We start from the raw sequence: 19,369 nt of genomic DNA, 5'->3' as shown, positions 1-19,369 counted from the left end.
ACATAGTTATAATTTTTGTGTGTGTGTAGTGAGAGCATTCAAGATCTACTCTCAGCAACTTTCAAGTATATAATACAGTATTGTTAACTATAGACACTATGCTGTATATTGCATTCCTAGGGTGTATTTGTCTTATAACTAGAAGTTTGTGCATTTTGACTGTCTTTACCCATTCTCAACCTGGTCCCCCACTCCCAGAAGCCACCAATCTATTCTCTGTTTCTATAAATATATATTTTTAGATTCTGCATACAAGTGATATCATACAATATTTGTCTTTCTCTGCCTGACTTATTTCACTGTGCATAGTATCCCAACTTTTGCTTCTATCATTCATTTTTTTCTAATGAATACATGGATATTGTGGAAATAACATTTGAGATATTAATGTACTTTCTCTCCGATTCCTTTCCTAGGCAGTCAGCCTGTTATGTTGGATACTGAAAGGTGACTAAAAGGGGACATTAGGAGAAAAAAACCTGACTTGGAGATGCTTACAATAAAGCCAAGGAGAGTAGCTGAGGTCAATCACAATAGCCAAACTTAATTTTTAACACAACCAAGGAAAAGTAATTCTGAAAATTCAGATTTCTCCTTGCTATAGGTATGTCTCTCAGGAAGGATATACTGGGAACTTACAGCATATAGTAGGGCTGTGTTTGGTCTTGAAGTGTGTTGATTAAGTCCTTTTTCTTTCAACTCAGGTGTCCTTCAATAAGAGAGTGGCTTTCAGACCTGATGCTCTTCCTTCCCATTCTGTAATTTTAGATTTAATCAATATTTTGAACACCAAAAAGGAAGCTTCATAAATATTACCAAATGTAAAAAGAAAAAAATAATGCTAATCTTACAAAATCTTCTAAAGAATAAAAGACTAACTGCATTTCAGTATTTTTTGAAGCCAGTATAACCTTAACACCAACACCTGTGAAGGTTGGCGTAAGGCAAAGATCAGGCCAATCTCATCCATGAACATAGATAACAAAATCCTAAAACAATGTTAGCAAACTAAATCTGGCAATATATTGAAAAGGATATTACATCATGATCAAATAGATTTTAATCCACAAATGGAAATTTGGGTTAACATTTGCAAGTCAGTTAGTGTGATTACCACATTAACAGAATAAAAGAGAAAAATAGATGCAGAAAAATAATTTGATTAAACTCAATATCTATTCATGATTAAAAAAACTTTAGAAAACTATAGCCTTCTATTCCTTAATCTAGTTATGAACATCTGCAAAAAGCCTACAGCAAGCATCATACTTAAATGAGAACTTTTGAGCATTTTCCTCTGAGTTAGGGATAAGATAGGAAAACTTTACTTTTATTCAACATTGTTCAGCAGGCAAGAAAAATTAAAAGCTACAAGGATTAAAAAGAAAGAAATGTAAATGTTGTTATTCTTACACAATATAATTGCTTACCTTGAAAATCCAAAACAGTCTACAGATAAGTTGTGTAGTTAATAAGTTTAACAACTTTTCTGGGTACAAGTTCAACATATAAATTTTTATATATTTTTGTATAATAAAGATTATTTTTGGTAGCATTAAACATAAAATTCTTGAATATTTAATGAAAGATATGTAAGGCATCTACACACAAATCTATAAAGCATTAATGATAGAAATTAAAAGACATAAATCAATGGTCATGTATACCATGTTCATTGGAGGATGCAGTATTGTACAGATGTCAGTTCTCTCTTAATTCATTTATAGATTTAAATTACAACCAAAATCTGAGTTTTTCATTGTTATTATTATCAAAGTTAACAAGCCAATTTTAAAATTTATGTGGAAATGCAAAAAGCTAAGAATATCCAAAATGCTCTTAAAACAGAGGAAAAACATGGAACACTTATGCTAGTGAATTCTGGGTTGAAAGCCAAAATAGTTGGTGATATATCAATGGAACAGAACAGATAATTTAGAACTATACACACACAAACATGAACTCTTGATCTGTGATAAATGTTGCAGTATAGAAAAGAAATGAAAAGATGGTCTTTTCAATAGATGGTGCCAGGTCAATTGGATATTCATATAGAAAAAAAAAAGAAACTGAATTACATTAATATTAAGAAACTGTAATCATCGGAAGACACTATTGAAGAAAGTGAAAAATAAACCGTTTAATATGAGAAGATACTTGCAGTGCATGCAGTTGACAAGCTCTTTCCCAAAACAGAGAATTTCTGGAAATCAATGAGAAAAGAGACATAAACAATGCAATAGAAGAATGTATTCTGAAGAGGCACTTTACAAAGACCATCTCCAAACAGTCAATAAACATATGAAAAGGTGCTCACCTTTAAATCATCAGAAAAATGTTAATTAAATCCCCTCTGAGTTATCACTACATATTCAATAAAATGGCTAAAATTTGCAAAGCCCAATGCAGAGCAATCGGAACACTTTATATCCACTGGTAAGAGTTAAAGTTGATAAAATGCACTTCAAGAAATTGCTTAACATTATCTATGAAAATTGTATGCATCTATAACTAATTACCTAATATCCAATTCTACTTCTAGCAATAAGACCAATAGATAATGACACAAAAATGCATGTTTAAGAATGTTCATGGTACTATTATTCAAAATAGCCATAAACTGGAAACAACCATTGCGTGACAACAGTGCATGCTCTGTTGCTTTCAACTCTCTGTGACCCCATGGACTGTGACCCTATGGACTGTGACCCTCCAGGCTCCTCCGTCCATGGAGATTTCCAGTGAGAATACTGGAGTGGATTGCCATTTCCTACTCCAGGGGGTCTTCCCAACCCAGGGATCGAACCGGCATCTCTTGCACCTCCTGCAATTGGCTGCAGATTGTTTACCACTGCGCCACCTGGAAAGCCCCTGGCAACAGTAAGAAGGATAAATAAATTATGCATATTTATACACTCAAACACTATCCTGCAGTAAACTTTCATGAACTTCAGTTACATGTAACAGCATGAATCAATTTCAAGAGAAGAGGTCAGACATATCAAAAAATGTATATTGTTGATTCCATTTATGCGCAGAATGAAAATAGGTAAACCGCTAGTGTTAGAAGTCAAGATAGTGGTTACAAGATGCTTACTCCTTGGAAGGAAAGTTATGACCAACCTAGACAGCATATTAAAAAGCAGACATTACTTCACCAACAAAGGTCCGTCTAGTCAAGGCTATGGTTTTTCCAGTAGTCATGTATGGATGTGAGAGTTGGACTATAAAAAAAGCTGAACACCAAAGAATTGATGCTTTTGAACTATGGTGTTGGAGAAGACTCTTGAGAGTCCCCTGGACTGCAGGGAGATCCAACCAGTCCATCCTAAAGGAAATCAGTCCTGGGTGTTTATTGGAAGGTCTGATGTTGAAGCTGAAACTCCAATATTTTGGCCACCTGATGTAAAGAGCTGACTGATTTGAAAAGCCCCTGATGCTGGGAAAGATTGAAGGCAGAAGGAGAAGGGGACGACAGAGGATGAGATGGTTGGATGGCATCACCGAAACAATGGACATGAGTTTGGGTAAACTCTAGGAGTTGGTGATGGACAGGGAGGCCTTGTGTGCTGCAGTTCATGGGGTCGCAAAGAGTCGGACACAATTGAGCGACTGAAGTAAACTGAACTGAACTGAACTAGTGGTTACCCTCAGGAGGAGACAGGAGAGGACTTCTCTTCTTTGACCTTAGTGGTGTTCATTCGGTTGTGTTTGCTTTGTGATAATACATGGATTCATATGTGTGTACACATATTATTCAGATCTGAACCAGTTCTCTCCAATGCCATTGCTAATGCCTGGGTCGAAGCCACCGTCATTATCATAATTTGTCACCCGACTCGCTGCAGTAGTTTCTTGATTTCTTTACCCTCTGTTTTTACTCTTGATCCCTTTTAATGTGTTCTCAACACAGTAATCAGAATGTTTTCTTTAAAATTAAGTCAAGTTATGTCTCTCTGCTGCTCAAAATCCTGCAACGGCTGCATGTTTCACACAGTGAAAAAGCCAAAGTCCTTATACCCACCTAGGAGACCCTGCATTACATGATCTGGTCTCCAGTTCCCTCTGTGTAGCCACCTCATACTCCTACCCCACAGCTTGCCACCTCCTCTGTCTCCCCACTATTCCATGTTGCCCACTCTGGAAACTTTGCAGTTCCTGGAACACACCAGTGTGCTCCTTCATTAGGATCTTTGCAGTGTTGTTTCTCTAGTCTGGCATGTTCTTGCTTGAGAGGTCTGTGAGCTAACAACTGCTTCCCTCCAAATCTCTTGCAGACGTGACACATTGCCCTTATTGCCCTATTTAAAATGTTTGGTTTGTCCCACCCCCATTCCCATCAGTGCTCCCAGTTCCCCTAACCCTGTCTTCATTCTTATTTTTGAGTAACACTTCTATCTCTCTTGTGTACTACATGATCGTTTTATTTTTCATCCTTATCATTAATTTTCTTTCCTTACTAGAAATAGAACAACACATTTATTTTCTGTCACTTCCTTCAGGGACCCTTGTTTCACTCACTGATACATCTTAAGCAGTTAGAATACTGTAGGTCCTCAACAGGTATTTTTGGAATGAATGAATGAACATATCGAATGTCTAACATGTGACAAGAATTCTACTAGGTGCTGGGAGTGTAATGCTAAGCAAAACTAGAAGCAGTTGCTGCTCTCACAGAGTGTTTGCCAGCCTGAGAAACAGTTATCATATAGCATAAATGTGTAGTTATAAAGTATAATTTCAACTAAACAAGCCTTGAGAATGATAACTGAGGAATCTGACTTCGTCTGAAGGTGGGTCAGGGAAGACTTCATAAAGAAAGCTATGTTTTAGCTGAGATACAATGAAGATGGGCAAGTGACTCTGACATAATAAAGCTTGGGGTGGGGCCCAGGTCTGAACATTTCTTAATAAAACTCCCCAGATATTTCTATACTGGGGCTTCTAAACCAATTTTAATGTATGTGCAGATCACTTGGGAATCCTGTTAAAGTTCAAAATCTGCCTCAGGAGGTCAGGTGTGGGCCCTGAGATCGTGTCGTCCTTTTGAGCTTCCCGGGGATGTAGATGCTGGTGCTCTGCGGGCAACACATTGAGAAGCAAGGCTCAGTCACTCACCCCACAGCACCTTCTCAGGAAGACAGTGTTTTCTAAATTATCAGCGGATTCGAGTCCTCTCTCTTTGCTTCCTCTATATGGGCTATTCATCCTGAGAACCCAGGATTTCAGCTCAGCAATGCGTATGTCATAAATTTGTACTATGTAGGTTTCGTCTGCCTGTCGTGTGGGTGTGTTTTTGTGTCTGCTTGTGTCCAGATGGGCTGGACCCTCCATAAAACAGGGATTGTATTCAGGCCATCCTTGTGTCCTCTGCTTGATCCACTGTGGCCATGATAGTTAATTTCTGTTCAGACTCTATCCAGGCAAGTCCTTTTCTTGCCATGTGATATGTATGAAGGATGATTTAAATTATTCTTTGAAAGGTACCATTCATTTCCACCTTTCTATAAATGACAGCATTTATATTTACCATATCCCTAGTCAAACACATATTCATGAGAAAAATTAAATGCAATAATAAATGTACAAACACATCATAAATTATGAAACAGAATTTTGGACATTACTATTATTATTATTGTTATAATAATACAGAATATTTATATTTAAAAAACTGAGCTTCACAGACTTTAAAGTACTATGGGAGAAGTTGAGTTTCTAAAAATAGGATGCTATGGCAAGTTTATTAGCCGAGAATATACAATTTTACCATGGAATGTGTGTTTTTTTTCTTTTTTTGAAATAGGTGCTAATTTTACAGGTTTGTTGCAAGGTTGAATCAGCACCTATTTAGCACCTATGATTGGGTCTTGAGTTCACAGGAATATTAAAGACCTATGGTAATGATTAGGAAAATAGTCAAGGGTATATCAAAACATTGATGTTTACCTTATATGGAAGGGATAATGCTCCCATGAGAGATCTGACCTATTTTGGCCAAAGCCTCATACACTGATTTTCTATTTAAATCAGAAAGCCAATGAGCTAAGAGTATAAAATTAAAACAACAATAGAGGTAAAACTTATTGAGTGTTATTTTAGGCATAGCTCAAGTATTAACTCATTTAAAAGGCAATTACTATTATTAGCTCAATTTTACAAGCTAGACCCTGAGGCTCAGAGAGGCTGAAATTGAAAATTATCTCCCCCTAGGAGGAGAGCATCTTTGAGATGCCACTTTAAAATTAGAATATTTCAGAGATCCGTGGAATGGAGGAAAAAAAAAATAAAAAACAGCTCTGGAGTCTGATAGATTCACATAAGAATCTTGGTTCTTCCATGATTCCCTGTAAATTCTTGGGCAAATCACTTAACTTCTCAGGATCATAGTTTTCTTATCTACAAAATGGAATAAAATCATGCCTCCTACTTATTTTCCTTATGCCACATCTACACAACTTGGCTAGAAAGTGGATATCAAGAACAGATTGAGACCTGTCACCATGATAGGTATCCTTCCAATGCCAACACTATCAGATTAGGCAGCAATCTTTCCTCTCTCCTTTCTTCCTTCCTACCTGGGTAACTTGCCATTTGTTACTTGTTTCATGCCAAATGCTTTACATACATAGACTAAGGTTTTCTTTTTAAAGATTTCTGCCCACCCCCCAGTTATTTTTTCCAATAGTTCAGTGAAAGATGTCTTTATACACCTAAATTACAGAGGTGGTAGGCAGAGGTCTGGTCTAGGTTGTCACTGTAAGTCGTGCAGGAGTGCTTGGACCATATGCTCTAAGTGACAGAAAACCAGAACAAGGTTAGTTTCAGCATGGGAGGGACATGTGTATATGTTTTAGATATAGCACTTGGGGTCAGTAAGGAGGAGGGATTCGGAGATGGTGTTAGAAAAGTTAGGATGGCTCATTGGAAGGCAGCAACTACAACCACAACCATGGCTGCTGTTTATAACATGTCAGAAACTATGCTAAGCACTTTCTGTGTAGAGCCTCATAGCCACTCTATGAGAAAAACAGTATTTAACCTCGTTTAAAATATGGTAAAATTGAAGCCCATGGACACTAAATAACAAAACCTTCATACTTTTGAGCAGGCATCCAAATTTTTCTTCATGTGTCTGACAGATTCAAATATGTAGTTTCTTGCATGTTGTAAAATTGTTAGTTTAAAATAAATATTTAAAACCTATTTTGGTGCATTTAGGGCTTCCTTGATGGCTCAGCAGGTAAAGAATCTGGTTGCAGTGCAGGAGACGCAGGAGACATGGGTTTAATCCCCGGGTCAGGAAGATTCTGTGGAGGAGTGAACCCACTCCAGTATTCTTTCTTGAAAAATCCCATGGACAGAGGAGCCTGGCAGGCTATAGCCCAAAGGGTTGCAAAGAGTCAGACGTGACTGAGCGCACACGCACACACGCACACACACACACACAAACACAGTACATTTAAACAATATATGAAAATGGATGAACTTCACAAACATAATGCTGAGTAAAAGGCAACAGGAAAAAAAGCACATACTATAAAATGTCATTTATATAAAGTTCAAAAAGCAAGCACATCTTAGCTGGGATGTTGGAAGCAAGGACAGTGGTTAACTTAGGGGTGTCAGGACAAGAGAGTACTAAGTGTTTTAGGGTGCTGTTAATGTTCTTATTCTTGGTCTGGGTGCTGCTTTACATAATCATTTCGTGAAAATTTACTGAACTACCCTTAAGATTTTTATACTTTTCTGAATATATGCTGAATAGATGCTATACTTAAAGTATAGAAACAACTCATGAATAGCTTCTTTACTTCCATTTTCTATTTTTCTTTACCTCTTTGAACCTATATTTCCTTAAATATTTTTTTAATTTTATATTGGAGTGTAGGTGATTAACAATATTGATTAGTTTCAGGTGTATAGCAAAGTGATTCAATTATACATATACATGTATCTATTCTTTTTCAAATTCTTTCCCATTTAGATTATTTCAGAGTTTTGAACAGAGTTCTCTGTGCTATACAGTAAGTCCTTGTTGGTTACCTGTTTTAAATATAGCAGTGTGTACATTTCAGTCTTAAACTCTGGATCTCTTCTTTCCCGCCAGCCCTTCCTCTCTGGTAACCCCAGGTCCATTCTCTAAGTCTATGAGTCTGTTGTGTAGATAAGTTCATTTGTATCATTTTTTTGATATTCCTCATGTAAGTGATATCATATGATATTTGTCTTTCTCTTTATGACTTACTTTACTTAGTATAATAATCCCATGTCTGTCCATATTGCTACAAATGGCATTATTTCATTCTTTTTAATGGCTGAGTAATATTCCATTACATATATATGTACCACCTGTATTTCTATTCCATTTTTTCTCATAGAATTCTATCCTAGTTGAAATTAAAAATTTGATTATTTTGTAACCATAATGCTCTTAAGTCTTAACACTTTTTTCTTCAACATTGAGTTATCTTTAAGATTTTTTATTACTACACAATTGGTAATAAATATATTTTACATTTTGCTATAATATTATCAAACATTAGAAAATAATGTTATTAGAAATGTATTTTAAAATCACATGGATAGCCTTTTCTTCGGGGTGAGTACTTGTAATAAAAGATGGTTCAATATCAGTTGTATTCCCACTGTGGATGTGAGCATGTGGAATAGATCAGAAGGCCTGAAAAAGAATGAAGGGAATTTATGTTTCATAACAACCTCTCACAATTATTTGAACTCATTCTAAGTTGGATACCAAAAACCACAGTAATATGTCACCAAAAATTATTTTTAAAAATCTGTCATCATGAAGACATCTTCTTCGATTTTGTTGAGAGCAAAGAATAGCAAAAGAATTTATAAAATAACCTATTTATTCAGCTTCTGAATTCCTGGTCAGCATAACAAAAAGGTTTCCCTGAGACTCATCAAGTAACTGTTAACTGTACCTATTTCTCCTTTATCTAAAGGCACTTTTGAAAAAACTTATGTGTTCAGAGATTGTTGGGAACATTGAAACACTGTTAATTTCAATATACCTTTGCTAATACTGTAATTTTTGGGTAAGTTGCATTTATTATATCACATGCTTTAAATATTTTTTCATTAAAACTTGGGAACTATAGATTTAACTCATTCAGATTACAGAACACATCTGTCATGTAACCAAATAGGCAAGGATAGTTTTCATTATCAAGCCAATTGACTAAATTAGGATGACTTTCTCTCAGACAAATCTGACCTCCTTTATCAGTTCAAATGAATGTGTTAGTACACACTTCCCTCATTTCTCACTTGTTCAGGCTCACTTTCAGACAGACAAGCCATAGACCTCACTTTTGGGCAGAGTTTGCTGCCCAAATGAAGAAAGTTTTCACTACTTTTAGTATTTCTTAGCCATGCACTCTCCTGCTTTATTCTCTTAGGCTCTTCTTTAATAGCAATGCATTTTTTGGTAAATAGTTGAGTAAAGGAGGAGATGAAGTCCTTAAGCTCATTATCACTCTCTGCTGCATCCCTACAGAAGCCAAAGCCTCCTATTTCTATACCATACTTGACTCTTAACAGGAATGGGTATAGTTAAGTTCAGTTCAGTCTCTCAGTCATGTCCGACTCTTTGTGACCCCATGAACTGCAGCACACCACGCCTCCCTGTCCATCACCAACTCCCAGAGACCACCCAAAGCCAAGTCCATCGAGTCGATGATGCCATCCAACCATCTCATCCTCTGTCGTCCCCTTCTCTTCCTGCCCTCAGTCTTTCCCAGCATCAGGGTCTTTTCCAATGATTCAGCTCTTCACATCAGATGGCCAAAGTATTGGAGTTTCAGCTTCAACATCAATCCTTCCAGTAAACACCCAGGACTGATCTCTTTTAGGATGGACTGGTTGGATCTCCTTGCAGTCCAAGGGACTCTCAAGAGTCTTCTCTAACACCACAGTTCAAAAGCATCAATTCTTCAGAGCTCAGCTTTCTTCGTAGTCCAACTCTCACATCCATACATGACCACTAGAAAAACCATAGCCTTGACTAGATGGACCTTTGTTGGCAAAGTAATGTCTCTGCTTTTTAATATGCTATCTAGGTTGGCCATAACTTTCCTTCCAAGGAGTAAGTGTGTTTTAATTTCATTGCTGCAATCACCACCTGCAGTGATTTTGGAGCCCAGAAAAATAAAGTCAGCCAGTGTTTCCATTGTTTCCCCATCTATCTGCCATGAAGTGATGGGACCAGATGCCATGATCTTAGTTTTCTGAATGTTGATCTTTAAGCCAACTTTTTCCACTCTCTTCTTTCATCAAGAGGCTTTTTCATTCCTCTTCACTTTCTGCCATAAGGGTGGTGTCATCTGCATATCTGAGGTTATTGATATTTCTTCCATCAATTTTGATTCCAGCTTGTGTTTCCTCCAGTCCAGCATTTCTCTTGATGTACTCTGCATATAAATTAAATAAGCAGGGTGATAATATACAGCCTTGACGTACTTCTTTTCCTATTTGGAACCAGTCTGTTGTTCCATGTCCAGTTCTAACTGTTGCTTCCTGACCTGCATATTGGTTTCTCAAAAGGCAGGTCAGGTGGTCTGGTATTCCCATCTCTTTCAGAATTTTCCACAGTTTATTGTGATCCATACAGTCAACGGCTTTGGCATAGTCAATAAAGCAGAAATAGATGTTTTTCTGGAACTCTCTTGCTTTTTTGATGATCCAGCGGATGTTGGCAATTTGATCTCTGGTTCCTCTGCCTTTTCTAAAACCAGCTTGAACATCTGGAAGTTCATGGTTCATGAAATGGGTATAAGATAAAGAAAAATATGAGGCCTAGAAAAGATGTATAAAGTCTTGATTAAAGTAGGCTTTAGAATTCATGTTCTTGAATTTTGGGCCCTGGGTTTTTTCTTTTTTTAATATCTCAAAATATGCAATACAGTAACATTTGGAGTGAGAGAGATTTTATTTACCTATCAACCTATGAATATGTGTATGTATATTAGTATGTGTCTGTTTATGTGGGAAAGGACAAATGAGAAATTGAGAAAAGTGAGATGGGAAAGCAGAATGGTCATGATGACTTCCATCTAAAACCATTCTCAGACAGATCAGGTTTTGTTCTTTTAAGACTTTATTTTTATTTATTTTTGGCTGCACTGGGTCCTTGTTGCTGTCCACAGGCTTTCTCTAGCTGCCTGAGTGGGGGCTCTTCTTTGTTGCGATGGCTTCTCTTGTTGCAGAGCACAGGCTCTCGGGTGCTGGGGCTTCAGTAGTTGCAGCACTCAGGCTTAGTTTCTCCAAGGCATGTGGGATCTTCCCAGACCAGGAATTGAAACTGTGTCCCCTGCGTTGGCAGGCAGATTCTTAACCACTGGACCACCAGGGAAGCCCAGACAGATCAGTTTTATAAAAGAATATATATGGAAGGTGAGGATCTGGAAATCCTACTTAAAACCATTCTTGATTGTATATCCTTTGGAAAATCATTATAGACTCTCAAGGGTTCTTGTTCTATTTGTAAAGAATGCTGCTGTAGGTCAACAGAGTGCAGAGTGGAGTGAGGAAGATGACAGAAGTATCTCACATAGCTGGTGATTATGAACGGGAGTGTATCTGAAAGGGGAGAGGCCAGGTCTGGGTGGGGCTGGGGATGCACAGATAGTATTCAGTAACTTGAAATTGACCTTGTGATGGTGGAAAGCAGCACACTGTGTTGGGGGAAAGGAGTAAGATGTTTAACTTTTGCCAGATGGAGCCTCATGTGAGGAAGGGTGTGGTCATTTGATAGCATTGATTTGGGGGGGAAGAGTCAGTGAGTGAGTGAGTGAAGTCACTCAGTCATGTCCGACTCTTTGGGACCCCATAGACTGTAGACTACGAGGCTCCTCCGTCCATGGGATTCTCCAGGCAATAGTACTGGAGTGGGTTGCCATTTCCTTCTCCAGGGGATCTTCCCGACCCAGGGATCAAACCCGGGTCTCCTGCATTCCAGGCAGACGCTTTAACCTCTGAGCCACCAGGGAAGCGCTGGAAATAAGGTAAAATTTGAGGATCAGGAAAGGGATGGCAGGGATATTTATGTCCCTGGAGATTATACTGGGACTAGTTCATTTAGTTTAGTTCAGTCACTCAGTCGTGTCTGACTCTTTGCAACCCCATGGACTGCAACACGCCAGACCTCCCTGTCTATCACCAACTCTCAGACTTTACTCAAACTCATGTCCATTCAGTCAGTAATGTCATCCAACCATCTCATCCTCTGTTGTCCCCTTCTCCCACCTTCAATCTTTCCCAGCATCAGGGTCTTTTCAAATGAGTCAGCTCTTTGCATCAGGTGGCCACAGTATCGGAGCTTCAGCTCCAACATCAGTCCTTCCAATGAATAATCAGAACTGATCTTCTTTAGGATGGACTGGCTGGATGACCTTGCAGTCCAAGGGACTCTCAAGAGTCTTCTCCAACACCACAGTTCAAAAGCATGAATTCTTTGGCACTCAGCTTTCTTCACAGTCCAACTCTCACATCCATACATGACCACAGGAAAAACCATAGCCTTGACTAGACGGACCTTTGTTGGCAAAGTAATGTCTCTGTGTTTTAATATGCTGTCTAGGTTGGTCATTACTTTCCTGTGTAAGCATCTTTTAAATTCATGGCTGCAGTCACCATCTGCAGTGATTTGGGAGCCCAAAAAAGTAAAGTCTGACACTGTTTACACTGTTTCCCCATCTATTTGCCATGAAGTGATGGGGCGGGATGCCATGATCTTAATTTTTCTGAATGTTGAGCTTTAAGCCAATTTTTTCACTCTCCTCTTTCACTTTCATCAAGAGGCTCTTTAGTTCTTCATTTTCTGCCATAATGGTGGTGTCATCTGCATATCTGAGGTTATTGATATTTCTCCCAGCAATCTTGATTCCAGCTTGTGCTTCCTCCAGTCCAGCGTTTCTCATGATGTACTCTGCCTATAAGTTAAATAAGTAGGGTGACAATATACAGCCTTGATATACTCCTTTTCCTATTTGGAACCAGTCTGTTGTTCCATGTCCAGTTCTAACTGTTGCTTCCTGACCTGCATACATATTTCTCAAGAAGTAGGTCAGGTGGTCTGGTATTCCCATCTCTTTCAGAATTTTCCACAGTTGATTGTGATCCACAGAGTCAAAGGCTTTGGCATAGTCAATAAAGCAGAAATAGATGTTTTTCTGGAACTCTCTTGCTTTTTCAGTGATCCAGTGGATGTTGGCAATTTGATCTCTGGTTCCTCTGCCTTTTCTAAACCAGCTTAAACATCTGGAAGTTCAAGGTTCACATATTGTTGAAGCCTGGCTTGGAGAATTTTGAGCATTACAAGTGTGTGAGATGAGTGCAATTGTGCAGTAGTTTGAGCATTTTTTGACATTGCCTCTCTTAGGGATTGGAATGAAAACTGACCCTTTTCAGTCCTGTGGCCACTGCCAAGTTTTCTAAATTTGCTGGCATGTTGAGTTTAGCACTTTCACAGCATCATCTTTTAGGAGTTGAAATAGCTCACCTGGAATTCCATTACTTCCACTAGCTTTGTAGTGATGCTTTCTAAGGCCCACTTGACTTTGCATTCCAGGATATCTGGTTCTAGGTGAGTGATTACACCGCTGTGATATTCTGGGTCATGAAGCTCTTTTGTGTACAGTTCTTCTGTGTATTCTTGCCATGTCTTCTTGATATCTTCTGCTTCTGTCAGGTCCATACTATTTCTGTCTTTTATTGAGCCCATCTTTTCATGAAATGTACACTTGGTATGTCTAATTTTCTGGAAGAGATCTCTAGTCTTTTACATTCTATTGTTTTCCTCTATTTCTTTGCAGTGATCACTGAGGAAGGCTTTCTTATCTCTCTTTAGAGACTTTAGAACTTTGCATTCAAATGGGTATATCTTTCCTTTTCCCCTTTGCTTTTCACTTCTCTTCTTTTCACAGCAATTTGTAAGGCCTCCTCAGAAAGCCATTTTGCTTTTTTGCATTTCTTTTTCTTGGGGATGGTCTTGATCCCTGTCTCCTGTACAGTGTCACGAACCTTCATCCATAGTTCATCAGGCACTATCTCAGATCTAGTCCCTTAAATCTATTTCTCAGTTCCACTGTATAATCATAGGGATTTGATTTAGGTCATACCTGAATGTTCTAGTGGTTTTCGCTACTTTCTTCAATTTAAGTCTGAATTTGGCAATAAAGATTGTAATAATATGGCTTATGCCATACTCAAGTCTTCTGCCCCAGAGCCCCTGTCCCTATGGCAGTCCACTGCTGACCTGTATCTCCATAGGAGATGCTCAAACACAGGTCTGTCTCCATCTGTCTGGGGTCCCTGGGTTCTGGTGCACACAAGGTTTGTTTGAGCCCTCTTAGCATCTCTGGCAGGCATGGGGTTTGAATACTGGGACTAAGGGGACGGGAAAGGAAAACTTTTGTTATGTTTTTATTTAAGTCTAGCAGTATTACATACACAGTAAATACTCTGTTAATTGATTTAATTAACTGTTATTTAAAATGTTTGAATTGTTATTTTTAATTGTCATTGATAAATAGTTGCTAATTGATTTGCTGTATCACTTCATAAGCAACATAATTAAATTCTCCGTTAAAATCACTGACAACTCAGGAGATAGAAATACCGAAAGTGACTCTGTTCATCACAAATCAAATTATAGTAATTCATTAAAGAAATCAGAATTGGGGGAATATGTCATCCTGGGAAATTGTAAAGTATTCAAATAATCTCTGTGTAGACTAAGTTACTTCAATTTCCATAATCAAGTTACCCAATAGTTGACTTTTGATAGTAGTTTTGATAATAGACTGTATGTTTTAAACAGTATCCAGGAAACATCTTTTCTATCACTCTGCATTTCTCTAAGGAGATGAATATTATGGAAAATAAACATGGAAGGGCATCCTAAGAAAGAATGAAATTGTGTATGTGTTTTAATTAAAGCAAGGTTTTCTCCTTCAAAATTCATGATAAAAGTATGAGAGAAAATACACAAGAAAACGTGAATGCAGTTTCACACAGCTTGGTAGTTTCCCAAAGGAGAGAAGCCACTCTTATTCGTTAGCAAAGATAAGAATAGAAATAATGGATTTAAATTTGAACAGGAAGAAATTTGAAAGAGTGGAGAAAAATCTAGCAGTAAGATCAGCTGGGAATGAAACCAATTTCTGGAAAAGATGATGGGACGAAAATCACATGAAACCTTAATTTGCAGCTTATCAAACGTCTAAAGAAGTGTACTTAATGCTCTCTAAAGACCCAAGTGCGGAAAACAGGTGAGAGCAGGGAGTAGAGGGACAGAGAGGGTGTGTGTTCCTGGCCCTGGGTGGCCTCTTTCCTTCCCGGTGTGAAAAGAGGAGTTGGAGGCTGTGTGTGTCTCGTGGTGGGTGGGGACTGTCACTCTAGCTGTGTGATAGCCATCTGTGGTGGAGTTAGGAGTTGAGCACAGGGGTACTAGGTATCTTTTTCTTTCCCATTGGTGAGGGAGCTGGGACAATGGGGCGGCAGATTTCCTCCTTATCACCTGAAGATGCGGTTTTAAGGGAATAAAAGATACTCTTTTTTTGAAGAATAGGGTCAATATGTGGTCCAGGGAGATTCACCATAGTTCACAGCACAAAAAATGCCTAGGAGATAAATAGTATCTGAATGGTACTCTTCTGTCCTTGATTTTGTTAACACAGAAATATTTTAAAAGTATAAAGTTCTATGGTTCTCCGTCAGGCAGATGCAGTCATCAACATTCGACATCCTCCAAAGAGAGCTCTGGTCACTCTCCAAGCTACATGGAGCTTGGGCCAGGCTAGCATCTTTAGGATCTTTTGGCCTCTGTTCCACCATTATTCCTGAGTGATGGGATCTCAAACAACCCTCATGCATAGAAAGGGTGGCAGTTCTCCTCATTTCCATAAAAACAAAAAACAAACCGAAAAATCCCAGTAGGACTAACATTTTCCGTTTAAAAAAGTAGAAAAAATTACCAAGGACAGAGTCAAAGGAGTTGTGTTACATTTGTATGATTTAGGGGAATCATTTCATCTGTCTGAACACTGGGGTCCTCCTTTTAAAAACCCAGACCTGACCTAGGTGATCTCAAAAATCCCTTCCAGCTCTCAGCTGTACATGAAAGTGCCTGGAAAATGGCAGAGTGCTTTCATTCTTGTAGAAGGGATAACCAGCACGGAAATCTTTCCACAGAAGCTAGGTTTTGAATTGTATTATGAATATTTGCAAGCTCTAGGTTGGCAAATTGAGGATTAAAGATGGAACAAGAACAACAACAAAAAAACACTGTTGGGAAGTGGGCAGAACAAAAGATTTGGGATGGAAGGTTATAGAAACCAAGGACAGCAGGGAAGAGGGTAGGTAATTGATTCCTCCCCCTTCATCTCTGGCCCCCAATTCAATCAGACATCAAGCCCCTTTCATTCTTTTCCTTTCCATCTACCTTCCTGAACTGAAACTGGAGGAGAAGCTTGTATTACAACTTGAAGATATATAATACTAATCCATGCTCCAACATTACAATCCTCAGACATTGCTTCAGATCAAGATAGCATTAACTGAGGATGAGAAGATTTGGCTTTCATCCTCAGATGACTCTTTCAGGGGAGTCTCCTGTGTGGCCCCACTTATTAAAGGAGATTAATGATACTTGTCCATTTTCACCTCAGCAACGATGCATGGTATCTGTCCATTTTTGCCTCACCAAATTTGGAGAGAAATTCCAGATAGACATCAAAGGAAAATAGCGATTAGTGTGTTGATTCATTTTCTACATGACATATTTCTCTCCATAAAATTATTTTTAATTATTAAAACAGGTTATCTTATTTGATGCATTTGAAGCAATAGGAATAAAACATGCTTTTGAAGTGAGGATGTCAACTCAGATATGAGGAACACATATGTCGACACCAAAGTTAAAAGGACCCCAGAGAAATGACAAATGATGAACAGAAAGCACTACTGTAGCAGATCCTGACCTTTTGAGAATATGATCAGCCTGTCAGCACTAATGGTTTTCCGTGTTCATAGCAAAAAGCTATGAGCGCCTCTATTTGGGATGGAGGTCAGATGATATCTCAATATAAAAAAAATGAAATGGTATCCTGTTGGACATAAAAAAATAATTCTGCAACTCTCTTTTTTTCCTTTCTTTTCTCATTTTGCAACATAGATGTACATATTCGCATAATATGCATATATGTGGGGAGCCTGGCCCCTTTTGCTTCCACCATTCCAACCAATCCAACCCCCTAAAGAGGAGTCTTAGCATTCTTAAAGATTATTATGGCACCTAGAATGGTTATTAGAACCAAAAGATTTTTCAAGCATTCTGAGGATAGGGCAAGGACTCAGGGAATGGAACATAATAAGGACCCTGTCAATGTGATGTTTTCCATACTCTTATTTGGAGAAGGAAATGGTAGCCCACTTCAGTATTCTTGCCTGGAGAATCCCATGAACAGCATGGAGGGCTACAGTCCATGGGGTCTCAAAGAGTCGGACATGACGGAAGTGACTTAGCATGCGTATTCTTATTGTGCACTTGAAGCTTTCCTCAGGGGGACTGCTTATGGCTGTCATACCTCTTCTGGATATTTATACTTTTGTTTAAAATTTCTGCCTCCTGACTTATGTTTCTTGAATTTATTGAAGAGGAACACAGTTTTCTGGAAAGGTCCGGCAAGACAGTGTTTTCCTGACTATCTGGGTTTTTATTAACGGGTCTCATAAGGTCACAGACAGGAACTCAGAAGAATGATGTCTTGATTTGCACAGGAAGTGTGCAACATGAGAGGAAGCCCTCTCAAAGTTCCTTTTATTCCTTGGTAAAGGTTGACCATGGTTATGGTTTCAAGGACAGTAAAAGGAAGTTAGAGGTGGTGTGAATTCCCCCTGAGAGTGAGAAAGAAATAAGATGTCAATGACTCCACTGTACACGAGTGTATATTAGTAGTAATAGAATGCTAATAAGAAATATGGGAAATAAGAATTACAACTGAGACCACATTTTGCTCTGGATGGCTCGTTAATCAGCAGGAACCCTGGGCAAATGAAGTGCTATGAACTGATGTCTGGGTACGAGGTGGAAACTCTTGCTGAAAGGATCAGCTGCTTTCACTGAGAGGGAATCAACTGATCCATGCAGAAAATAAAGCACTCTTGAAAGCAAGAAATAAAGTCTAATATCGATTTGGCCTGCACCAAGAGATTTTTCTGTAGGCATCTTGCCTTTATGTTAGGTGTTGCAATAGCCAGAGCCTATATCCAAAACTCTTTAAGACAAGTTTCAGTTTGTAGTTTTCTGTTTTGTTTTTCTGCACTCCATCAATTCTACACTTATGCACCAGTAATGTCACAGACCTGATTGGGGAATCATTTCTATTTCCCTCCAATTTTCCTGTACAAATCAAATTAAGACTGATTTTTTTTTGTTTTTTTTTCATTTTTCCACATGTGACACAGCCTCCCAAGTCAGGAGGAGCATTGTGTGAGGAGAAAGAGGGTGAGAGAAAGTTCAAGCAGGTCTTTGAATGTTGGAAAGGCATTGTTTCAGGTCGTAGAAGTATCTCCAGGCTTTTCTCATTCTCAGGTTGCATTAAGTCAAAGATTTTCATTTAAATTTTATATCTCAATGGATGAACTCCATATTAATCGCCTCTCTGGGTCACGTTCTTCCTGACATTTCTCTTATTCCCAGTCATTTGACATTTCATCCTCAGGGTAGCATGACACACATGAGCTGTCTCAGAATTTCTTGAATAAATATTCACTATAATCATTTCAAGGGAGGCTATGGTAAGTCATTGGCACAAAGGGTTCATCTGAATTTTCTGGAGCTTCAAGAACTTTTTTCTTCATGGCCCACATAACTGAAAGTCAATCATTCATTTCTTTTCTAGTTGATTTAGCCACTGGGGAAATATGTGTTGTTTTACCTCAGTGATTTCATATGCAAAATGGGAATAATTATAATTTTCCCTTGGCTTACTGGAAGGTTAAGGAGATTAATTTTTTTTATTAAAAAAATACATGTACTTCATGAGTGAAATATGCTTTGAGTAGCAATTATTGTTTGGACTATTATCATCAGTAAGGATTTAAATATCTTCTTTGTCAAAAAGGATCCTAAAAGTAGGAATTCAAGCTAATAAATTAAAACAGACTTGAGGGGATATGAACTTGAATGTCTGTCAGTGACAATTTGATGCAGTGAGTAATCCAATTTCCTTCAGGAAATATGTAACTGTGGCAGGGGTGAGAAGGAGGTATGAGGATGGAAGACTAACAAAGGGAGTATATAGATATTCATTAATTCCTTCAGGAAACAGTGGGAGGA

Source organism: Bos indicus, chromosome 7, assembly GCF_029378745.1.
Source record: "Bos indicus isolate NIAB-ARS_2022 breed Sahiwal x Tharparkar chromosome 7, NIAB-ARS_B.indTharparkar_mat_pri_1.0, whole genome shotgun sequence".
NCBI classification, from domain to species: domain Eukaryota; kingdom Metazoa; phylum Chordata; class Mammalia; order Artiodactyla; family Bovidae; genus Bos; species Bos indicus.
Note: the sequence above shows the minus strand (reverse complement) of the source record.